The 26,642-nt window shown below is 43.1% G+C and overlaps 1 protein-coding gene across 1 annotated transcript in view; it reads right to left on the bottom strand.

Moving 5' to 3' along the window:
- Positions 1-26,642, bottom strand: part of STX8 (syntaxin 8) — a 975,973-nt gene that overhangs the window by 758,372 nt on the left and 190,959 nt on the right. The gene's annotated exons all lie outside the window — the stretch shown is intronic.

Here is a 26,642-nt window from a genome sequence, read left to right as displayed (position 1 = left end):
TCACAGAAATACTTCAGAATTTGGATGAAGAAGCATTGTCCTATGTAGATGATATTTATCTGACGGATGATGATTTAAAGAATCACTTGGCCAGGGTGAGCAACATAATTTTGGGGTTCACCTCTGAGGGTTACAAATTTAATTTAAAAAAATCATAAATAGCCCACCTCAATGTCCTATTTTTGGGATACGAGTTATCAAGTGAAGGAAAAAGCCTGGCAGCTAACTTTTTAGAAAAGTGTGCGCTGCTCCAACCTCCTAAATTACTGAAAAACTTACAATCCATATTGGGATTTTTAAATTTTGGCAGAACATACATTTGAGTTTACGCAGAAAAAGTAAAACCTTTCTAAGATTTAATAAGACCGGATTTTTCAGTTAGGCATTGGACACAGGAACACACAGATATCCTTTGTTCCCTACAAGCTGACATGTTAGCTTTAAAACACTTGCCGACACAAGTAAATGTCCGCAACCTGGTGATCCGTGTTAAAGCGGGTCAATCTGGGTACACTTACCTAACCTGCAGTAAAGGAGAAACAGTACCCATAGCATACAAATCAGACTTGTGTGCAAACGCTGAAATGCGCTTTGCTTCTATAGACAAAATATTGACAGCAGTACAGACCGCTGTAGTAAGAGAAAGAGCACTGGCTCAGGGGAAACAAATAATTGTCGTAACTCCGGTACCAGCCTTAGAGGCTGCAACACAGGCAAGCATTCCAAATACTCCAGTCTTACATCCAAGATGGATACAATCGGCTAATTCTCTCACTGCAACATATGTAGAATACAGATATGACCCTAGTCTAAAACCCCAAGCATTCCTGCAATATGAACAAGAATATCTTCTCCCAAATGAAAAAATGCCTCCAGATCAGTATGAATATATCCTTTACACTGGCGGACCTGCTCAGCCGGCCATAGGAAGCAAACAACAATACAGCGCCGCATGTGCGATTGTGAAAGGTCGTATACAAGAAGGCAAGTTCCATACTAGCGATACGAAGACACAGTCTCTAGGAGACTGCATGGCTCAGCTGGCAGAACTAAAAGCCCTATTACTGGCACTTAAAAATATGGATCGAGAATTCCACACACTGATAGTGTGAGATTCTTTTTACTGAGTCCAGTCTTACAATGAATATATTCATTACTGGGGTCAAAATGGGTTTAAAGACTCAAAAGGTGGCACAATTAAGCATACAATGCTATGGGAACGGGTAGCTGAGTTGAAAAACAAACTACCAAGTGCTCACATGATACACACGCTGAGTCATCAACGTGATGGCATTCACGTTGAGGGGAATTCATTGGCTGATGAAGCTGTGAAGGGGGCACTACGTACTGCTGCCGTAGCTGCAATCACTCGTGCAAAAACGAGAATAGACGGACAGATAATGGTAGATGCTATTGCTTCACGCAAAAACAGCACAGCCTTACTGAAAGGCTTACCACTCAAGTACTCCTACAAGTTAGATGCAAACAACATTCCGTATGCTCAAATTCCAGGAGTGGTGGATAGAGTAATACCAAACATGGATCGCAGATTAGGTTTAATTCTAGCTGCACACGAGGGCCTAGGTTCTGCACACACAGGGATTATCGCAATGGTTTCGTTACTGAAACAACGCTATTAGTGGCCTGGTTTAATTTAACTAAACAGACGAAGAATTTTGTCTTAAAATGTGACATCTGCCTAGCAGATGAATGGACCGTAGTGCGTACAGCGCAGACACCACTACTAATATCAGACAGACCACTTGCTTGTGTCTATTTTGAACAATGCGGCCCCCTACAATCGGATAGGGCTTACAAGAATATCTTGGTGGCAGTGGATTCATTGATGCCTATGGGGATGGCCTCAGCGCTCGGCTGACACTCAAACTGTTATAAAACATTTGCGAGTCTTTATAGGGACATACGCAGTTGGCACATTACATCCTGACCTTGGCCCTGCGTTTAGCTCTAGGGCTTACAAGAAAGCCATGGGAAGTTTGGGTGTAGCATTGTGGTACACCTCTCTGTACCATCCCGAAGGAAATTCGGTCATGGAGAGGAAAAACCGAGACTTAAACAGCAAGAGTATTAGATTTGGGTGGTAGTTGAATCAATCACCTATACGGGGTCCAACGAGCCCTTACTAACATGTCAAGAAGTTCTTTAGGGGGTGTCACTCCTTACTAAGTCCTATTTGGGACGAGAATGTGGGTGCCTGATCTCGATTATGAAAGCACAGTGGAGGATCAAAAACCATTTGATATCAATAAACGTTTGGCTGTTTTACAGGATCTGAATGAATCCCGGGCCCTACTAAGCAACATGCAAGTAAAACGCACCGCCACTGGGGAAGTCAAATCAGTCACGGCAAGACCTGTCTGGATCTCAAAAGTTGGGTATCTGGTCAGAGAAAAGATCAAGGACAAGAAACAATTTGGACCATCATACAAAAAGCCTGTACCTGTCCCAGCAGTTGAAGGAACAAGAACAGTACTTCTTCCGACTCTTGCCGGGAAAAAGGAAAAGAGATTATCCTCCACTGATCTGATCAAACCACATTATGTGGCCAATACTGAATAGTAGGCCTCGTGGGCTCCTGGGTAGCCGACGCTCTCCTCTCGCTACTATACAGAAAGTTCAGACAGAAAGACTCATAACATTTGAAAAAAGTCAACAATACAAAATTATGGAATTTCCAACAGTGGAATGGAACTCGTTCCTCTGGAAATAGAAATTCAAGACACAAGTGAAAGACAAATATCAATTCGATCTAACACCGATGTCTACAACAATATGCCTCAACAAGTAGCACCTATCAGTTCAACAAAACCTGCTGATCTACCGGAGGTAGATCGAACTGCATCTGGCTACTTCATTGATTTTGATACCTTCTCTCTTGATCCCAGTGAACCTGAGACAACACTAGCTCCAGTTTCCCGTAAGCAACAGATTGGTGACTTCTACACTTTTCTGAAAAAGACTTACTTAGTATCACCTTGGCTCCAGCTCTGGATAATAACTGGAATACTGTTTTTTCTGTTCTAGATTGGCCTAGTAACTGTGTTTTGCTTACTCATGAATGGAAAATATCTCCCAAAAAGCTCCGCAGTATCAAATGTGAACTTGGTCCTGAAACCTCATACATCATCTCATCGTGAACAAAGACTTGTTTTCCGTGAACATTACAGCTGTTCCAATTCCTGATGGTATAGTTTTGGACAAGGTTGATTATGATGTATTTGGTCCCACTGAACTTTTAAAAATACCACATTTATTTAAAATTTCTCTAAATGATATCATTACCTCCAGGACATTTTCTGACGATTGGGGTTTTGAGACTGTAAATAATATGTAGTCCGATTTAGAAGAAACCGCTGCATTTTCAAGCAATGAAATGTTAGAGGACACATCTGATTTTGACACTATGTACTGTTACCATCATTATGGTCATCACTTTTTACACAAATCTAGTATCCCACAAAATATTTTCACACACCACCAATGGGAACATTGCCCCACACCGCCAAAAGGTAGTTCAAACACGTTTGCACAGAAATTTTCTTATTTTTCAGGGTTTAATACTTCTGACCCGACCTCATATTACTATAAGGTTGCACCTACACCTGCACAGAAAAATATGCTGACTAACACCAAACAGATATATTCTGCACCCTTCATTTCCCAACTGTCTGAACAGGGTTTAGACTAATGGAAGGACTATATACACATAAAATCAGTCAGGGGTTCAAAGAAAAGGCAAGTCCAGGGAACGGAAGCACTATTTAGAGCGTGCCTCATTCTACAGCAGATGATATTTCTGATTGACACTGTGCAACAGACTTTCTGTCTTAGAATAGCCAAGAACAAGGATTTGAACTTGTGCTCCCACACCATCTCATATGAATTTTACATCACGTGGAGGGAATACAATAGATGACATCATGCAGTACAATACATAAGGAATGGTTAGTTTGGCCCACAGACACAAATAGATGTCAATCAAGATTCAAGGTTACAACCGAAGGGTTTAGTATCCATATGCCGGACCAATGCTATGTACAATGAGAACATCTGGGGGTGGTGACATCAAACAGTGTTGGAAAGTAGTGCCTCGATTGGCTAAAAACCTCAACACTGTCCCAGGTGAAACAGCACTTATCTTTACTCTCAGATGAGGTGGATCTAATGGATTTTTTATTAGGTCCCCAAAAGCCACGTCAGAAACGTTTCTTATACGCTGTCTATAATGAAATCTGGAAAGTCTCTCAACAGGAAGCTGCGAAGAGACTTCGTGAAATAGATAGAATTAACCTAGAGAAAGCATTAGCTGTAGTTGACAATGGTATGACTACATTAACATTTAGGATTTATTCACTGGGCAACATTGCATCTTCTGCTATAAATATACTAGAACAGGACTTGTCCATACTACAAAACGGACAATCGCAACTACGTTCTATTAAGTTATCAAGCTGGACGCTGCAATCATTGCGCGCTGGTTATGCGCCGTGGCGATTTATCAACAGTCTGTCTCTATTTTCTGCATACAATCTAACTGAAAAGCAGATGATGGCACAAAGGGGAGCAAAATATAAAGTGCTGAGTATTGAAAAACTAGACAAATTACTTTTTACTGTGGCAGTGTCACCTTCCGCGGAATGGTTAATCCATGGCCATATAACATTACCGGTCACAACTTTCCAGTTTCAGTATTGCCTTGAACAACAGGCAGGCAGATATGAAGCGATAGGTAATGAATTCATCAAGGAATCTTGGGAATCGCCATACAGATATCGATGCAGGAATGGGGACATGCAAGTGTTTCTTCACTGTACCAACTGAGAAAGTTCTTTAAGTGGATCACTCATATGCCAGGATATTATGCTTCACGGGGCCTGTAATGGCTCAGTTGCCAACTTATCCTGTCACTTAAAAGGGTCCCCCGCTGCCGTGATTAATCCGGTGTTCAAGTTACTTTCAAATGGGAGTTACTTGATGCTGAATGAACAAGGTTCTTGTGGGATGCTCCCGGGCATCGCATATCTTGTCACTGTAAGCTCCAGGGTTACTTGCTATATGCAAGTATTGTTTCCACCAACCCATACAGTCAGGGAGGCGCCATTATGGCCTTCGTTGAATGTTTCCTTTATACGGTTTGAGGCTCTGAGTCGAATGAAAGCCATGCTTTTACAGCAAACCGCGCCCTTAACCTCCGCCTGAGAAACTTATGATCTCCAGGTTGCGAGGTCCTCGGATGAGACACAGGCACTAGTACGAACAAACTGCTCTTTCCATTTCACAGAAATGGCACAAGTATGTCTGATACGATGGGTATAGTACACCAATTTAAGACCATAGGTTCTGGAATGTTAAGCACCTTTTAGACAATCCTCAGAGTTATTCCCAACTTCATACACTCCGTATTCGGAAGCATTTTTGCAGGGATTTTGCAGGGATTCCGCTAATCCTGTTCCTAATAGCAGGTATCCTGATTGTCATTTTTCTGCAATGCAATGGATGTCCCAGTCACCAAGGAGATGGAAAAAATGCTCTTGGAGCGCCGATAGAGTGATCGCATGGTATTCCATTTGGGCACATCTTGCCTTCGCGAACTAAGTGAATCTTGGTTCCTATCATTTAGACCAGCCTGGATCAACTGTATTCTGCCTTTCCTCTGATGCCTGTTCTGCAGACAAGAATGCGTGTTGGACATCTTTCTAACACTTCCATCAGTTGCGCCACCGGACGTTGATGCTTTACTGGACCCAATTATGGCCCATGTTCTGCAGTGTCCTCAGCGTATTCCAATGGTGATGTCTGCATTCTTAGAGCCACCACAGGATGCTTCAGCTCCTGTCGGAACAGATTCTGGCTCCTCAACAAATACTCAGGCCTTAGTTGTCACACAGGCATCGACAGCCGTGGCTGTGGAGATTACAGAGGAACATCTGTGCTCGTTTGACCTGATCTGCGAGGTGTTGCAGGGACTGTCGTCTGTGGTTGCAGGCAACAGTGATGTTGCGTCTCCCAGCCAGGACACAAACATTTGGCTCATCGCGTACACGGGGAAATTCAGCTTTTTCAAAAACAACCAAATTTGGAATTTTAAACAATACACTTTTTTTTTATACTGAACAGCTTCCAGTCACTCATTGTTCAAACTATATATACAAACATATTTTAAAAAATATTTCAACAGTTTAAAACACGATCTTAACTTTTTTTTTTGCATTTTTAAATATTTTTGAATACACTAATATTTTGAACTAATTAGTTGTTTCGCGTACAAATGTCTGGTAGTCCATTAGAATTTTAGTATATCATCCAGTCGGATGAGGAGTGGGTGTTATGTTTCATATAGGTACCCCAATATAGGCTCAGGTAGTCACCTAACCCTTCATCTATATTCTCCCATGTCATTACACTACAGAACGGTTCTTGGGACTGAACTTTTGCTTAGTTACGATACTGCTTACAGGACGTAGGGTTTTCCGTGAAAACTGGCCTAATCCATTATGCATAAGGATTCTTGGAAACTCAGCAGGACTACCATCTCCTGCATAATAACTATGTATAAGCGTCATTCCTTCCGCTATCTTAAGTCCAACATGACACAGAAAGGTAGAACTCCTGAGGTTACCACTTTGGGTATATAAACACCATATCTTGCTGAGGTAGTCAGAGGAGAAAAGTACTTTCATGCCTAACACACTGACGAGAGACGCTGAGGCTCCTGCACGCAGACACTCCAGCACACAGTGGTCTGACATCCCTTGCGGGGTCTCCATCTCGAGACCAAGATGGGGTCACTCACTTCAGGTAATGGGGTTGACTTTATCCTAGAGGGATTCTTGGCTTTACACCTACATACATGCTAGGTACACTTAGGTACATCTAGTTAGTATTGCATCGTAGTAGTACGCTTTTATTACTGCCATGTATTTTATATACTTGCCTGTATTCATTGGTTTAGCACGATGGTAGAAATCTACCATCCTTTTACTCTGTTAGTGCTTCTAATCATTTATATCGGTTTCTGTCTAATGGTTGTTTCAGCACACCTATTTTACACTAGAATGACGCTGGTTCAATAAATGGATATTGAAATACGTTCCCACCATTTATTCTGTGTATCTCTCTGAGACAAAGTGAGCACGAGTGACTGAGCAAAAAGTATCGCACTGTTTCCACGATCCTAAGGGATCTGGGTTGTTATGTTCGATAGTTGCCAAGAACTATTCTCTTCTTGGTAAGAGGGGTTTCTAGTGGCACTGTGAGCTAGCTGGTATACAGGCTAACATACCCGGTGGGGATGTCTAGAATCAGTCCAGACACCAATCCTACAGTGTATGTTGTCTGAATGCGCAGATCCTATATAGGTTTATAGGCACTACACGACATTAGGTGCAGAGAATCATGACAAATCAAGCGAGAAAAAATATATTTACCAATGGCATTCAAGAAGAATCACCTCCAAACAAATTGGAAGGAATGGGCAAGACGTGTAGGACATAACCGTAAAACGCTTACCTAAAGAACAAACTAACGAGGTCACAAAAATAGTAAACATTTGATAGTCTGAAACAGTCTGCAGGAGAAATGCAGAGGAACGTACCCTCTCTAAACAGTCTCAGGTCCTCATCTGTGAAACCAGCTCAGCGTTCTGAGTGAGACGCACGTGAGAGCGGGCGGTGAAATAATATCATACGCATAGAAAGAGGACCAGACTTAGTCATCCCAGATTTTAAAAAACAAGCAACAAAATGGCGCCATAATGAAAAAGTTGAGCTCAGTGTCAGGAAAACAAAATACAGGAGTAAACCCGTTAACCCAGGTGAGACTGGGTGGAGTATGTATCAAAGCAACAGTGTATCAACTGGAAATCATTAAGGAGGACAATTATAAAGGGAAGGGGGAAAAAACAAGGGAGACCACAAAAGTATTTTTCGTAGGATATAGAAGTGTTATTTGTAAGTAGTTGTAACAGCACTACAGTACAATTTATATACAGTAACCATAACACACAAGTGTACACTGAACGGGTTATTGATGGAAAACGCCGCAGTGACACAGGGGTGAGAACACAGCGTGAGCGGAGAATAAAGTAAATGGAAGTAATTATGTGGTCAATAAAACAATGCAGATATGTACAAGGGGAGTATTACGATTTAGATTGAATTGATTGACCGCAGTAACGCCACGGATTGCGCTGGGTAGTCGACGGCGTTTCGGCCTGTTCAATTCCAGGTCATCATCAGGACAATGGTTACTAAATTCAGAATAGTGCTGGATTGGTAGTACCAGAAAAATCCATATGTTAAGAGGCCGTAAGGATCTGGCAAGGTATGGGGTCACGGAGAGACCACTGTGTGTACTCCGGCAAGGTAAACAATTATCAGAAAAGTTATGACGGTACTGAGACCTTGTTACGTAGTTTGCGGTAGTTCCGGCGGGGGTCCGAAGGTTCAGGGGGCAAGCTGGATGAGGGGAGAGGGGCATCCAGGACGGCAGGGATCCAACCCAGTGCCAGTTATGGCTGCACACAAAGGCCTGTCCTCAAGACAGCCTTCTAGCCTCCCAGGAAAGCCTAAAAAGGATCTGGCGGGGAAGGAGATGTTAGTTCCTCCTGGCAGGAAAAGCCACACATGGTGTGAGATCAAAAGGTGAGCTTCAAAGGGGAAGTCGCATTTGAACGGAAAATTCCAAGCAGACACAAGAGGGGCTGCTCCTTAATTTAGGTATACAGGAGAGAGTCGCGGACAGCTCATGGAAAACACCGGTCAGACCGATTTTGCTGTAGGCGTGTAGCCTAGAGGTAGCCACAGCACTAGGGTGGGCTACCAAGCTCCACACACTAAGAGAGGGTTCAGCCATCTTGGGAGTGGGAAGAACTAGATACCACACTTCACAGAAAGTTGACATTAGGTGGGAGGAATCCTATTATCCCATTGGCTAGGCTGACCATTCGTCCCAGATTTGCCCAGACAGTCCCGGTTTTTCACCAGCTGTCCCGGCAGATTTCGGAAAATGTAACTCAGCTCCCGGTTTTAAGAGAGGGTCGACTGAAAAGGTGGGAGGTCCCTTTTTATGTTATGCAAAGCAGGAATAGTCAGCAGCTGTTATAAAAAAGCAATGTAATTAACAGGCATGTTATTGGCTTTAAAAATAGCATTTTATTTATGTTCTTACTGCCTCTTGTTAACATCTCTGTTGAGGAGTGCTGTCATTCTCTGCGCTCGGTTGAAGTAAAATAGTCCTCCTTCTATTTTTGTGAAATGTCCCAGTATTTTGTTTTGAAATTTTGGTCACCATACCATTGGCTAGTGACCACAACCTTTTCAAAGTGCACTTTCTAGGCATAAAATAGAGGGACTCCATACCCCCAGAACTCATATCTTGCCTGGACTGGAGAAGAGGAGCGAAGGACTGCCCTGCTGACTTGGACCTGACAAAGAGAGGATGCACCAAAGTTCCTTGATCGTGGACTGAGGTGTAGCCCCAGGAAGTTCCCAGCCAACGGCACAGCATCCTCAGCATCCTTCGGCATCCTTCAGCATCCTGAATGCCTTGTATCAGAACCACTCCATTGAAGTCAATAGAAAGTTGCAATTAATGCTGGAACTGGACGGGAGACTGCTTCTTCTTGGCGATACTGGGACTTTGTTAGAACCCTGACCAGCTCCCTGCTCGGGTTGGTGGCCCACAGTAACGGGAAGTTGTGGAAATGTGCCTTTTTAGGGGCACACCGCTGCAGGGGTCACCCTTATCTTTGACCATGGATCCTTAGACTAACAAAGAAGAGATTGGCACTGAAGCTGGAATTCAAAATAACAAGTTTATTCACTTATGAGGGAGACCGCGTCCATACAACACCCTCAAGCATTCCAGGAGGTAGTGGCTTGAATACACAGACCATGGTGCTTATACACTGTGTTTTCTGCACTGGTAAGCATGTAGTTACAAATAGAAGGTACACGCATACACAGGAATAACTATCGACAAACATGAGCAAATGGGAAATCCCTCAGTCAGCAAAGTGGGAGGGGGAGCAGGAGTGCTTGTGGCAGCACTAAGAGATTGACAGTTGAGTCTGAGATCAGGTGGTCTGGCAGCTACGAACTCTTAAGCATGCATATTGCTTTTAGCGGAGTCAGGAAATTAACTAAAATAGCCAGCACAGGCAGGGAAAAAGACGAGCAGCAGAGGATGGAAGAATTACATAGCTGACAAATGGATGCCACAAACAAGATGGTTTCAGCTTATGCTAACAGAGATTATCTGCGATTTGCACAAAGTGACTGCATTCAACTTTGATAAAAGTTTTCTTGAAAAGGTTTCTCAGTGTCAAATTTGTTGCATTTGCCAATACTTGTTAGTGATTAAGTGAAAGGCTGTGATTTACTGTTTCTTCAAGGAATTGTAACTCCAGAAACCTCCAGTGGATCTTTTTTGCTTAGGGTGTCTATAAATTCATTAAAATGTAGTCTATTTTCATAAATTGGTGTTAGATTGTTTGAGTGGTGTTTCTTTCTTGTTCAATTGTTTTGGTGCTGTTTAAATGCATTACAATTGTTCCCTTGTTTACGCCTGACTGCTCAAAGCCACAACTACCCAAGGTTGAGCTACAGTTTGACAAAGGAACCTGACTGGACCCAAGACAGGGTTATGAGTTTATTACACAGTGAGGTCACACAACCAAACCTAATAATAAACCACATTGCCTTCCAGGCATCATGCCTGGGTCTCTAGACAATCGTTGTGGCTCTCAATTTGCGACCTACCTCATGTATGTTAATGAGATAGGTTGAATTGTGACCCATTACAAATCTGTATGTAGTATTAATATATAGGTTGGCTCACAAACTAACAATGCATTTGGTATATTTACCCCCATACCAGCCGGGAGCAAATCCCGTTCTGGATAGCACAAAAAACAGCACAGCTTGAAGCAGTTTTTTCCTATACAGGCCCGCAGGAAAAACACAGAATACTAACTATCTGGTTGCCAATGGGGATGGCTTTTCCGATAGAAGATTGTATCAGTTGGGGTACAATCTTCGCTGTTGTTTATACCAGAACTTATGGTATCCCTTCAATAGCAGTTATACCAGACGTACTGAAATAAATACAGAATGAATACGGGGAAAGCATGCCCTAGATCTGGGGAGTAAATTGATGGGCAATTTTGCCCAGGTATCTGCCATTATGTTAAGTATCATAAAAAGGGGAGACAGCAGCAGTGGCTATACGCAAACGCTTGAGGGAATTCACTCCTGCAGAGCAGAAGCAAGAATTGCCTACGATTTTCGAAGAAACATATGTTTTACTAAGTAGAGATAATATGGGAGACATACCTGGGAAACCAATAGTTAAGACCAATTCTGAAAAGGATAACTCTAAGCAAGGTCCCGATTCTTCAAAGAAGAAATGGGATAATAAACAAAAAAAGAAACAAAACAAAACAGTCACTGGACAGAAAATACCATTTGAGAAACCATGACAAAATTAGAAAGCCTGACAGATATCAGGATACTGATGCACGTTCCTCTTTTTCCTTTCAGGAGTCATCAGAAAAACATTCGGAGAGAAACGGACAGTCAGAACACAGATCGGAAGAGCAAGTCAAGCTGAAAAAGGAGACACATCGCACTTCGGACTACATCATTAAACAGGAAGACAAACAAAAGACTTCAAAACCTCAGTTTAAAAAGAAGAAGGTAGCCGGGATTAAAGTTAGAAATGCCCAGGCTACTGAGGACTCTGCTTCTGAACGGGGAATGGGCAGTGACGATGCTAGACAGTGCAGCAGAAGTCACAATAGCTCGCCGGAACCTGATGGATTATCTGGCGGCAGTAGCTCTGAGTGAGCATATCACGGTGAAAACACCTGATACAAGGGTAAGTGAATCCCATATCGTTTATACGAAATAACGCTCTAAATTGAGGGGTACATACCAAGGCAAGTAAAGGGTCTCTTTTGGGAGAAACTGACATATAGTTACAATATTTTTTTGGCCAAAAAGGATTGGCCACCTGATTTCATAGTGGATTACCGAATGGGGGAAGAAGTTATTTTACCTGCTATCTCCAACCTCGTACCAGAATCAGTTAAAAATTCATACGCACAGGAGTGGGCGTTAGCACTAGCTCCTGCATTTTACCATTTACCATGTTGGGTGGGATGATGAGTTACCTCATCACGAAATCCCATTGAAATCAATGCCTCAACCACAGAGACAATACCCAATAAAGCATGAAGCAGAGAAACAAGCCAGGGACATCCTAGATCAACTTGAGTGCCAGGGTGTGATAGAGAATTGGCCCTCACCAATAAATAATCACTTGTTTTCAGTAATAAAACCATATAATTCATATTGTCTAGTCTTAGACCATAGACATTTGAATGCTTCCACACGCCCATTTGCAGTACAAAATGCAGGTAGCGCCGCACTCATGAATAACATCATGCAGAAAAAATACTAAACATTAGATATCATAATTGGATTTTTCTGCCAAAATGTAGAGCTTGGGAGCAAGTATTTGACCGCATTCTCAGTGCTAGGGTCAGAGCAATTTTGTCGATTACCCCAGGGGTATAAGAATAACCCTGGATTATTTTCAGCTAGGGTACCAGGGTTACAGCAATATTTTGATGAGGAGGTATTGTTTTATGTAAAGGACATCTATCTGACTGACTATGAATTAATGGAACAGTTGGCTGAGTGAACCACATAATACTTGTGTTTGCTCACCTGGGTTACAAATTCAATTTTAAAAAAATCAAAAATTGCCCACCTCAGTGTCCTAATTCTAGGGCACGAGTTGTCAAGTGAAGGAAAAACCCTGGCTGCACAATTTATAGAAAAATGTGCACTGCTCCAATATCCAACAACTCTGAAAAGACTACAATCCATTTTAGGATTTTTGAATTTTGTCAGGACATACATTTTGGATTATGCAGAAAGGGCGCATTCTTTCTACAACTCAATTAGACCGGATTTTTCAGTACATCATTGGACACAGGAACACACAGATATTCTGCATTACGTACAAGCTGACATGATAGCTTCTAAATATTTACATACATGTGTTGACATCACTAACCTGGTGATCAGCGCAGTCTCTGGACCAACTGGGTACAAATATATCACTTTCAATGAAGGCGATACAGTCCCTATTGCATAAAAATCACATTTGTACACCCACACAGAAATGCGTTTTGCACCAACTGAGAAAATACTCGCAGCGGTACATACTGCTGTAGTGAGGGAGAGAGCACTAGCGCTGGGGAAACGCATAATTGCCGTTACCCCGGATCGACCCTAGAGGCCGTTACAAAAGCAAGCATCCCAAATGCTAAAGCAGGGGTTTCCAACCTTTTCTGTAGTGAGAGCTACTTCTGATCAGTGAAAATTGTTGTGAGCTACGAAATGCCAAGCAACTTGACATTTTTTCGAGAATCCCCCACGCCCAGCTTCATTGACTTTAAGTCGAATTTCGTAGGTTCATCTTGCAAGACAAGGAAATACTTCCCACATAGGACTAGAAACCATAGAAAACACTTCCAACCACCCACCCTACACATGCAATTGCTTGCTGATCATTGTAAATCAATGCCTCAGTGCCACACGTTGGGTTACGTTAGCAAGCACTATAAAAATGCTGTAACACAATGCCCCCCCCCCTTTCCTCATTATCAAATAAACAAGGGGAGAAAAGTTATGTTAAAAATGAATACGTAGTATTTCCTTTCATGTCCGGGCATTTGCAGACTATTAAAACAATAGCAAATGGCCGGTATTTGGAAAGGTGGCAATCCTAGTTTCACTATGTGCAGTATTTTAATTTTTAAATGACAATGCATGCTCATGCCCATAATCTCATGAAATGAGCGCTTCTACCAACATCTCTGTTTTTAAAGCAAAATATACAAGTTGTCCCTGGGCACAAACTTCAACCAGGAACTTCCTTTTATGACCATTAATCATTGAAAGAAAGTTGCTGGCCCTGGTTTGCGAACTTGCAGCTAGCTCAGATAGATTAAAAAAAAATCTTAAAGTCTGAAATGCTGCTTTATTCTTGTTACAATGAAGGATGGTGTATTATGGGCCTTGCTTATAGTTTGCACTTCATAATAAACAGACAGCTGTCCAGTCAACAAAACAGTATTGATTATCACACTAATTGGAATCACCACATGGTAATGGAGAGGTATATCCTTATTATGAAATGGGAACAATTTTATTTTAGGGGAGCATTTCATTTTAAATTGAAGAGTAAGGGATATAAAGTGCAGTGACAGCCCACGTGAAAATCGTAGTGTCAATTTAAATAGGCAGCGTTTCCCACTGATTTTTTATTTTGGGGAAGCATTTCATTTTCTAACATAGATCATTATTACTTGATACTTTTGCAGTTTTATATACCCCGAACTCGACCAGTCTTGGAGCTCTTTATATGTGCACCAAATACATTACACAAGGACATATTCATTTTTTAGGAATTTTCCCCCCAGAATTACAGTATGTTGAGACGACGCTGAAACTCGACACCGGTTCCCAATTTCCAAATTCGGCAGCTCGGACCCTAAGGGCACATCCTCTCCACTGGAGAAGTTAATTGATACTTGTGATCGAAACCTTACCCTTCAGCTGAGCGTCCAGGACCTCAACAGTACAGCCATTAGTGATTGACTTGAGCAGCTGAACTGTAATTACATAAGTGCAATCGGGACTCGCTGACTTTCATACGTGAAAAACGTCGACAAGGAAAACGCTCGGATGGAACTTATCATGGCTCCAACCAATTATCTGAAGTTACTGTGTTGAGACTTGGGAGACTGTGTTTTTCAAGAAACATTGTGACAAACATAGTGAATGGATATAACTGCTTAGTACTTTTTGGACTTGAGACACACTTTGATGAAAAGCAAAAAGATTATCAGGTTGATTGATCACATAAGAGTCATATAGGACTACTAGACAGACCCTCCAGGATTTCGCGATTTCGCGATTTGCAAAAAAATCGCGAAATCGGCAGTTTTGTAAAAATGCCGCGATTTTTACAAAACTGCCCGCGAAATTTAGAAAATGCGCCAAAACACTGAAGGTGAATCCCGAGAGACACTAAAAAGCCGTCAATACATGGATGCGGGGGCAGGCATGTATGTTTTACCCACAGTGGCAGGCTCAAAGAGCTTCAGCCCCCCTCCCTCCCCCGTAGTGTGTGTCAGCCCGGGCTGAGACAGCCTCCCGGGCTGGCGACAGTCTTAAGGCAGCCGCTCCGGAGTACTTCACAGGTCTTTAAAAGAGACCATTCACTTGTTAACTATGCTTTGTTCTGTTTTCACCCGTTCTTAGAGCCCCCTGCACCTCCACTCTGCCTATTGCTGTAGGAATTAGCCCCCCCTCCGCCCCTCCGAAATTTGGCTCTAGTTGTGCCTCTGCACAGTGGCATGAACACGCCGAAGCAGGCATAAAATTCTTCATTTGCACGCACACTCCACGTTCAGTGGATTGATAGGTCCGAAATACACGTATTCTTGCTGACTGGTGCAATAAAGCCATTGCTGCCCTGGTGAATGCAAAATGAAAGGAATCACCAGGCTTGCATGCAAATCGATTACTACAGGCCTGGTGTGCAGCATGGCCACGGGCACGTACTCTGGTTTTGCACATCATTGGTGCGTGCATTTGCCATTGTTATTTATGGCATGTGACTGCAAAAAGGCATCCGTGATATGGTTGAGTCCTTTGCACCACTTTCAAGAGGGCCGGCCAGACGAGTCTCAGCTGAGGGGGTGGTGAGCTGTGATTCATTCAGAAGCCATCAAGCCAACGAGCATTCGAAGCAGGAAGCGTGACTCTCAGTAAACACGGAGCTGCGTTACATTGCCACGCAGGCTTGTGTTAGCAAGTACTTTTGGATCTCGGGGTAGGTTATATTCGAAATTAATGTTGCTTCTTTGACATGCTCCAGAGATGAATTAATAAAACGGTTCCAAATTTGCAGCAGCCTTTTCGGATGGGAACAGCCCACGGTGACAGTGTACTCTGTGCATCCAGAGTCAGAAAGACAGTACAGGAAGACTAGCAGAATTAGCTTGAGGGACAAATGTTAGAGTATTATTTTCTTTTGAAATACAGCTATCTTAATCAAGGCGCTGTATGGTCACAGAAGATTGGGGGGCATCAGTGGCACCCTCAATTCTTCGAATGGACGTGAGTAGGTGATCAGAGGTGGGCAAGTCAAAATGGCACACTCAATTACTTTTAATCTACCCATGAATGAGTCAAATGGTCTCTTGAGTGCTGGGTATGTACATCGTTTGTGCTGTTGAAACCGACCTAACCTCCAAATTCACTACAGCAGTAGTGACATACACTGGACTGACAACTGGATTGGGCAGCACTTTATCCTTACGGTGCACAGTACGCAAAGAGTCCTTTTTTAATTTTCCCTGGGTGGGAGCTGAGAAAAATCAGTCGAAGGCTTCACAGCAATAACTGGATCTGAATCAATAGTTACAAGTTCATGTGTAATACAAGGATTAACTCTCCTCCATCAGGAGGACCCAGATGTATTTAATCAACTCAGGTTACTTGATTCAGTACTGGGGCCGGCGACTTCTGATGCTGGTAGAACCTGCTTATCTTCCAGCAAAACCTGTTTTGGTGGCACCTAGGCTTTCCTCAACATTACTGATCTCATGGTTGAGGGTGCCTGAGGAAGAGGTGTACTGCCTCTCAGATCCAGAGGCAGTGGTGCCCCGACACAATGCATACATGAGCACTAGAACATCCCAGGGAGAAATACAGTACACTCCCACAAGGTTAGGACTGGAGCTGTGCTTCCGTAGAGCTACAGATACTTTAAGCATGCCTATTACAAGTGGAATACTCTGCTAAAACAGTTTCCATTAATTTAAGGCTGAAAATGAATGATTATGAGTAAAATAAAGTGCCGCAAAAATGCCGCTAAATTTCTATATTTGTGCCGCTAAATTTCAATATTTGTGCCGCTAAATTTGCCAATCAATGCCGCAATATCCTGGGGGGTCTGACTAGAGAGCCTTGAGGAAGAACCGCAGGGGCGAAACGCGCGTCGGCTGTTGTATTTGACAAAGAAAACAATAAACTGGAATGATCTACAGCTGCGTTGACATCCAATGATGTTGAACTACTTATGTTTTTGAAATGTGCTTAAAAGCATTAGAAGATGAAAGTAATATACATACGTTGTGCTCTGGTGTCATCTCTTTAATAAGTGCATACGAGTACAATGACCCACATTGCACAAGGTTTGCCTGTGAAGCCTGTCCATGGTGTTCGCAAGCAGCCCACGGACTCCCCACGGCTGGTGAATGGCTGTGGACCCTCAGCGGGATTCAAGTTCATGGCCCTGATTACACCTTATTTAAATGAAGAAATGCAGTCACCTCGATATGACCAGACATACACACATACTTTGGTCAGCTGCCCTGGTTATTTAAAAGACATTGTACTAACTGCATACTCAATTTCAGGCATACTGCAACACCACCCCTGCCCCTGACATTGCTGTAACTGGGCTATGAATTCAGTAAGTAAAAGCCAGACCTTTCAGCTAAAATACTTGCACAGCTATCAGGCAACACAGTTAACTGAAAACTCCTTTAGATTGCTGTGCTGACTAACTCCTTCTTCTCAATTTATTGACCCCCCCACAGTGCATGCCGCCATAACACGGAATTTCAAGAGGCCAATAGATGTGAACGTGAAGCTCAAAGTCCACTTCGGCCAGAGGAATGACTGCTTTAATGATGAAACCGGGAAGAAATCGATTTGCCCCGCATCTCAGATACCAACTTAAACGGCAATATGCAGTGAAGAGTAAACCTCTGCCTATACTACTTAAAATAAAAGATATATATGTGTAAAAGACAGATAAAGCTCAACTGATTTGCCGAGGATCACATATTAGTCGGGTGCACTGATGGCAGGACTCAAACCAAAGATAACACCCAACTGCACCGCAGGTGAAGATAGGCCCGTACAAATTAATTTATTAAAGAAATTGAAAAGATGGAAACTTAATTGATTTGCCCAAAATCAAAGGATGTTGCACCTTGCTGTGGTTAAAACTGGTGCCACAGTAACCATGTCAACTTCCAAACTGTTAGTAGAATGAAAATAGGGGAATATTAAGTGATTTGCCAAATTTACAATGGACTCTGCTGTTATCAGTCAACCGAGGAACTGTTGGCACCAATCTCAACCAACTGGGCTACCAGGCCCATGACAATCATGCATTTCTAGTTAACCAAGCTCCATGCCCGCTCGCAGGACAACATAAACATCGGCCCATGGAATGATAATAAAACCCGTCTGAATGAGGGGGTAATGGGCAACATGAATGAGACAGGATAGAAGCCACCAGACTACATAAGGCAACCCCAAAAACGTAAATTAATAAACTTTGTAAGTTATTTCCCGTGGAGAAAGGGACTGCCCTGGGACGGGCTATACCAAAACAAACTTGTGCATTAATACGATCAGGTTAACTTTCCCCTGCAGTGCCATTTTGCAGTAATCTTGCAAGTGTGCTGCAAGAATTCGAGGAATAGCACCTTCTCAGAATCAGCTCTTGAGTTTGACTTGAATGTCCGTCATTAACGATGTTAAGACATCCTTGCGGGCTAAGAATCACTGAGTGCTCGCAAGGCCCTTTGAACGTCGGCTGCCACATTTTACAATGGAAGGCAGATATAAAGAACACGCCAGCCCACTGAGCTGCTTTTGCAGACTATGCAGCTACTAGGCCAGGGGCTCACTTACCAATGTGCTGCTCTGCCCCACGCAGGATCAAAAGGCAGATTTAAAACGCAGTGCCGTCTGGAAAAGGCAGGTGGCACGGTTCCTGATTGTGCCGGACTTCAGGAAGAGCGTCATGTTCCTCTGCCAATCTGAGCAGCTGGTTTGGGTGAGGGTGGGCAAACGCTGATAAACTTTAAAAGACAATGAAGGGCTAACAAATAAATGCCGGAGCTAAGAATGAAACATGAATTATTAATTGCTGGGCGTGCTACTCCCAGAGGTGTCAGTGAGTTACCGGTAGCTCGCGATCGACCGGTTGCAGACACCTGTGCTAAAGCATTACATCCATGATGGATTGAATGGGCTAACTCTCTCACTGCAACAGATGTAGATTACAGATTCGACTCTACATTACAAACACAAGCATTCTTGCAGTACGAACAAGAATATCCTATGCCGAATGAAATTATGCCTCTAGATCGATATGAAAGTATAATTTATACAGATGGTTCTGCCCAGCCGGCCGTAGGAACAAAACAGCAATATTCCGCAGCATGCGCAATTGTAAAAGGGCCCATACATGACGGAAAGTTCCGTCCTGGGAAAACACACTCTCATTTCCTAGGGAACTGCATGGAGCAGCTGGTGGAACTAAAAGCTCTGATACTAGCACAGCAAAATATGGATCGTGAATTTCCCACGCTAATTGTGTGTGATTCATTTTATGGTGTGCAGTCCTATAACTAATATTTACATTATTGGGTCCAGAATGGATTTAGGGATTCCAAAGGTTGCACAGTAAAGCACAAGATGCTTTGGGAACAAGTGGCAAAGCTAATAGAAGGCCTGCTCATGTCATTCAGACATAGAGTCATCAACGTGTTGGCGTTCACGTTGAAGGGAATTCCATGACGGATGAATCTGTCAAGGCAACAGTTTGTACTGCTGCCTTTGCTACAATAACTCACTGAAGTACAAGGATAGATGGAACTATGGTGGCAGTTAATGCCACGTGCAACGGAACAGCGCTGTCAAAAGTCTTTCCACTCAACTACTCCTACAAGTTAGATGCAGAAAACATTTTGTACGCTCAAATTCCAGGAGTGGGGATAGAGTTATAAAAAACACTGGTCGTAGATTAGGACTGATACTAGCTGCACATGAGGGTCTGAGTTCCGTTCACGCAGGAGTTTCGTTGCTGAAGCACTGCTATTGGTGGCCAGGTCTCTCAAAACAGACAAAGAACTTTGTCCTTAAATGAGACATCTGCCAGCAGATGAAAGGCACCACCGTAGCACGTTCAGCACAGACACTTCTACTGATCTAAGACAAGCCTTTGGCTTGTGTTTATTTGGGCCACTGCGGCCCCTTACAATCCGATGAGTCTTAAAAGTATATCTTGGTGGCAGTGAATTCATGCTCCAGATTCCTGTGGATTTGGCCACAGCGCTCGGCTGGCGCTCGTACTGTTATAAAGGATTTGCAAGTCTTTATCGGGACATAGACAATTAGCACGCCACATTCCAAACAGGGTCCGGCGTTTACCTCTCGGGCTCACAAAGAAGCCATGCGAAGTTTGGGTTGGCTTTGTGATACTCCTCCTCCTACCACCCCGAGGGAAATTTGATTGTTGAGAGGAAGAACCGTGACTGAAAGCAATCCTTAAAAGCTAGGGTACTAGGCTCAGGGGGGTGAGGGGGGGGCAGTTGGGTCATTCACCTATATGGGGTCCAAATGGCACTTAACAACATGCCAAGAAATTCCCTAGGGGGTGTGAGAATGTGGGTGCCAGACCTCAATAGTGTCAGCACGTTGGCAGGAGAAACACCATTTTACATGATGAATGTTTGGCTGTTTTACAGGAACTCAATGAATTCTGGACCTTAGAAAGAAATGTCCAAGTAAAATGCACCGCCATTGGAGAAGTGAAGGTAGTTCCTGCGAAGGCCTGCCTGGGTCCCGAAGATTGGGGACCTAGTAAGAGAAAAGATAGTAGACAAAAAAGAATTTGGACCATAGTACAGAGCACCTGTACTTGTACTGGCTGTTGAGGGTACCAGAACTGTACTTCTTCTGCCCTTTGCTGGTCGCTGAGACAAAAGGTTTGTCTCAATTGATATGATTAAACCACACTATGTAGAGGGAACACGCCTTTTTATCTGTGTCACTGGAGTGAGGATAGCAGGCTCACACATGTCAATTTCTGCAGCTGTGTACTTAACTGTTTGTGTATGGTATAGCAGAAGGAGGCAGATGGGTTTCTTATTGCAGGGCCATTGAATAGTATGTGGAGGGGCCATCCCAGACAGAATTGTCGTTTGCGTGCAGTCCTGAAAGCTGGGCGGAATACACACAAACTGGAGGAAGGGAGAGCCAGGCTCTCTTGTGCACTTCAAAAGGGTTCTTAGATACTAAAAAGGTTACTGGTCAGTGGGGCCTGGGCACATCTCGGGAAGGAGATGGGGATGATAATGGAATCATAAAGAACAGGGCTGAGGGCCTATGTAACCTTTTGATAGGCATATATCAGTGAGGCAGACATCTAGATGTAATCCTCAAGTCACTCCCATGGCCTGTGGTGTGGGGATATCAAGAGTGAAGTTGCTCCTGCTGTGCAGACTTCTTGCTGGACAAAGGACAGTACAGAGGAGTGGATGCTTCAAAGTGGGGAAACCCCACAACATGAACTTCAAAGATGAAGATACTAAATCACACCTGTGTCTGGAAAAGAATTATAAAAAGGGGAGCTTGAGCCCCCTAAAATTGTCAAACTGTAGCACTGTGCATTACAGTGGAGAAGTTCAGCAAGACTTCTGCCTGTTGTGACAGGACTAGAGACTAAAGCTGTGCTAGTCTCCCTGCTAGATGAGGGGACATTACCCAGGAGAATGAAGAACACTAGCCCTGGCACCTGGAGCACGAGCATGTGCCTGTCGAGACCAGAGATCCCTGTGAGGAGGAGGAGAGTGTCTAGAGGGAGCAAGGACCAGTGGGGATCCTGTCGAGTGGATCCCTGAAGCAGAGTGTGCAATGCTGGCCCATGTCGGGACAGCCGCACTAAACGGGCCATCTGTACGTGTGCCATTTTTCTAGACCCCCGTATGCAAGGTGGGTGTGGCAGAGAAGATTAAGGGTGCTGCCCTGGTTCATCGCTGTGAAAGAAGAGGACTGTCACCGATTCCAGGAATAAGTCCTGCGGGTGGGTAGAGTATAGCAGAGACCCTAAACATACAGTTGGCTCTGCAGAAAGCTAAAGCTAAGCCAGAGGAGAAGGACAGGAAGTTTGAGAGGGAGAAGCGACGGCTAGCTCACGGGCAATAAGACGAAAGAAATTGAGTGAGAGAGGCCCGAGAAGGGAAGTTGAGAGAAGGGAATCATTGTTTTGCCCCTTAACAAGACCGCATATTCCCCCATGATGACAAATTGGTACAAAGGATCCAGATACCACTGCAGTTGGATCACTTTGGCCCGGGGTGCATGTTCATCACAATGCAAATGACTTTTTTGTCCCAACGTGCTTCCATATTGTGTTGTATGTCTTTCCGGACAGAGTTACAGTACTTATCCTTTCTTTAATAACTTCCTTCGACCTAATGGTGTCTGGTCTTCCTGATCCCATTTTTGCCTCCTTCATTCCCCATTTACCCACTTTCCTAGGTTTAGAGGAAGTTTACAATCATTGTCTGTTGCGACCACAATAGCGGGGAAGAGGGAAACATTGCTGCATGGAAATGGTGAGAGGCTATCAAGTATGAAGTCCATAGCATGATGGAACTAGAGAGACCAGATATACGAGGACCAACAACACACTTCAACTTTTTGGGCAGATTTTTAGTGCCCACATTTGGTGGTGGAAACTCCCCAAGCAATGAAGCTAGAGATGTTCTCCCAAAAGTGGCACCTCCCGAGGTAAACACATTCCATCTGAAAACTCTGCCACCTTGTCTAAATAGGGCAACTTTCTACTAATGTTCTGGAACAAGAGGAAAAACCATCATATTGGTTTACAAGCCAAATAATCTTTTCATTTTTTTTCTGTTACACTTGTTACATTGTTTGTTGTTTCGGCGTGTTGTACAGGACAATCGTTACTATAACCCAACCTAAGAATATTAAATTTTTATAATTTATTTAGCAGTGTTCCATATTTTCAAACACAAATGTATCAGGCAGCACATGACAAAAATAGACAGAAAAGTAAAGAGAGCAAATGACTCCAATGAAATAAAAAATGATGTTTCAAAAATCCTTCCAAGATGTATGCCGATAGCGTGCCACTGCTGGACAATATCTGCGGCAGAGATGGAATTTCCACACTACTGTGGAGTCTCTAGTGCTAGCACCCACACCTCAGAGTTCCGTCAGGATCTTCACTAAGAACTGATCGTCTGGAAGGGCATGTCCCATTTTTCTGCAACACCCATGCAAGCTTACTGTTACAGAGAGCAATTCCTCCAGTCCCTTGAAGGTTAATGGAGTATTTTCAGCAAGATGATTCTAAGGTGGTGCTCACTGCCTAGTGACAGTACATGTGCAGAGGCCCCTTGTCCATTCAGCAATTATGTGGGCTAAAGCCAGTATTCATGGAATAGCAACTGCATTTGGCAACGAATAAGTAATCATCACTGGATGTACAAACCTTTAGCCCAAAAAAGCACAACTCTGACCAGAGCAAGTTCATCCTACCTGTAAAGATGGGGGCTATCCCTACTTCCAGAGAAACTGCAAACTCAGTTAAGGCCAAACCATTAGGAAACAATCTGCACCCTCAGCAGTGCATCTGAAGAAGCACTGAGGGCATCCTGTAAATCTTGCAGGACTTGAGCAGATAAAAAAATGCACAAGTTTGATACATGTAATGCAAGAAACCATTGAAAGGTGACCCACAAAACCAGCCACATTCCTTCCTCCAACAGGTCTGTTCATAGGTTCTCTGACCACTGGGTAAGAAGACTATGATGTTTAGCGTCTTATATTAAAAGTGTTTCTTAATACAAGAGATTTGTATCCTTTCCCAGGTCCAAAAGAGTCAACAAATTACCCTGAATGTTCATTTGTAGTCTTCCACCATCCCACGTCAGGCAGACCGCTTAAGTTACAGGTCCATAGGTCAATGGTCGACCAACCAGAATTTTGAATTTGTGCCTATATCTGCTCGAGCCCACATAGAAAGATTGGCACTAGTGCAAGCTTGGTAACCCGATGCAAATCTGAATGCTGGTGTTTTCGTCTCCTGAAGCATTTCTTCCGGCATCAATGGATCAAGTGAAAGGGATAAGGACCAAGGTAACCATCGTCCGCCAGTACCGTCAATAAAGTACTCGCCAGACACGTTTCGAAGCAGAGTCTTCTTCAGCCCCTGTTTCTCATGGAACAATATTCTTAGTAAATAATTTCCAATGGCACAATATTCTGAGGTGGCATTACTTCTCGTAGAAACTGGAGGAAGGAAGAGCCAGGCTCTCTTGTGGTAGAGTAGTACAAGGATTTACTTTCCAGAACAGTATTCTGATGGCAAATGGTTTCCTGCAATAAAGTCACTAAAGGCATTATTGTACTATTGCATAGCACAGCTTTCCATCGCATACCTTTTCATGGTCACGTTACACAATTTAGAAGGAATTATTTATTTTTGCAAATTATTTTCAGTGACACCAACTCCTACCGAACATTATTTCGAGAGGCATCATTTCGGTAAAAGAATACTCTGAGAGACATTACTTCCGATTCAACACTACTCTGGAGTAGTCAGTCACCTGTCTGTCTCATCTGAATACCATGTTTCCTGTACTGAGCTTTTAATTGACAAACATATGTATTGAGCAAGCTGCAGTTATGGGTGGTTCCACTGAACTGGTATATATGTTATAGCAATATGTGTAGCATGTTCTACTGTATCGCCTTGCGGTGTCCTCTGAGGTTGGAACTTTATGGCCTGACTCAAGGATTCATTCACAGAGAGAAGTTTGATTTCTGGTTGATTGAAACTTTATTATCTGTAGTCAGTGGGCATTTAATATGCTGTTTTCATGTGTTTGTTTGTTTGTTATGGTGTTTGGTAGTGTTTGGGAAGACACTGAATTGCAGTAAAAAAGTCCAAGATTGCAAATATGTTATCCGGATGACTGAAAACTGGGTGGCAACCCTACATTAGTTTAACTGAAGATTTTTTTCATTCCACAGTATCCTAACGGGGTATTATTTCACAGAGGATGGTAATGAAGCAAAAGCAATCCAGGGACAAAATAAAATACCAATTAAACTTCACCAAATGTAGCAAGTGAGCCCAGCTTTTTATAGGGCTGTTAAGGGGTGTCTGTCCTCTAGACCCAAAGAAAGAATTGGAAAAACTGATGCTTGCATAGCGATATACAGCACTATTGTTATAGGTAGTTCTGGCAGACAACTAATAAAGCATTACACTATTGCAAAGTATGCTGCAGTACACAGGAGCACTATTTTTCACCGTAGCAAATATATGGAGGAAAAAAAAAATGCAAAACTGTTAGTGCGCAGTAGGCATATTCATTGTGCGTCACAGAAGAAGTGCCTGTCCAATTCACTGCGACCCATGGACAAACATGGCAACTGGAAGACCAATGAAGGAGAGCGCACACCCGTTTGAAATACTATGCGAGGACATAGGGCCCACATCTGATGCTGTATCAGTTACTATCTCATCAAAATGCCTGTGCTAGACAATGCTTTAGGTATGGATGCCACCAACACGTCTGGGAAGGCTAAAAACATACTCGGATTTTGTCAAATAGTCTTCTTGCCTTATATCTAGGGTGACCAGAATTTCAAAGCCAAAAACCGGGACATTTCACAAAAATAGAAAGACTACAATTCTACTTCAAGTGAGCGCAGGGAATGCCAGAGCTCCTCAGCCGAGAATTACCCAACAGGCAGTTTGAACATACATAATGCAATTTTTAAATCCAGTAGCTTGCCTGTTAATTAAATTGCTTTCTTGAAATAATTGCTAACCCTGCTTTGTAAAACCTAAAAAAACACCCTCGGCCGTTTTCAGTCGACTCTCCTAAAAACCGGGATATGAGCAAAATATCTTGAAATCTGCCGGAACAGCTGGTGAAAAACCGGGCCTGTCCTGGTCACCCTACTCATATCTGAATTATTTTAAGGTTCTGATATAATATTTCAGGGTGAAGCTTCTAAAAGGACGTTAAACTTGTCAGATTGCAAAGGACGGTGGTTACATGTAAGAGTTTTACTCGGTGTGCACGAATGGTGGCTCGTCAGTAGTAAACCTTCTCAAAGTTCAAATTTAACAGATGTTTTCCAAAATAAATGTTTTCTCACTGAATGTTCTTCAAGCAAAATGTTTCTAAATGTACGCTTCGAACTTTTAGCCTAATATGGATTAATCTCCCTTTGTAATTATACATTGGGAGCACATCTGTTTCTTAAAGGGTACAGCTCCGTGTTAGTGCTACGTTCATTCTGTGAGAGTTGTAGACTCAACACAGTTAACCTTTCGACGCGTGTGTGCGACAACATTTTAAACGTGAATGTTTCAGCTTCTATGACATAAGATTTGGAACAATTTCCTGTGTCTCGGTTTAAAAAAAACACGCTGAATACATAAGTGGTATTCACCTTGGTTAAGAATGAAGCAAACAGGAACGCCACTAGGTGGCAGTATTGCCCGGGAGATGGAACTCAACGATTTGAGCTCAATGTAAATTCGAGCTGTTATTCTATTCTGATAGACTTGTATAGCGCATGGCTGCCCGGAGGCTTCCCAGCGCTAGAACCAACACCTCACCAGCCTAGTCTGAAACGGGAGTGGGAAGAGCCAACTTTTCAGAGCCTTTCTAAAAGGTC

Source organism: Triturus cristatus, chromosome 7 (genome assembly GCF_964204655.1).
Source record: "Triturus cristatus chromosome 7, aTriCri1.1, whole genome shotgun sequence".
NCBI classification, from domain to species: domain Eukaryota; kingdom Metazoa; phylum Chordata; class Amphibia; order Caudata; family Salamandridae; genus Triturus; species Triturus cristatus.
The sequence above is the reverse complement of the archived record's forward strand: the minus strand, read 5'-3'. Positions and strand labels throughout refer to the sequence as shown.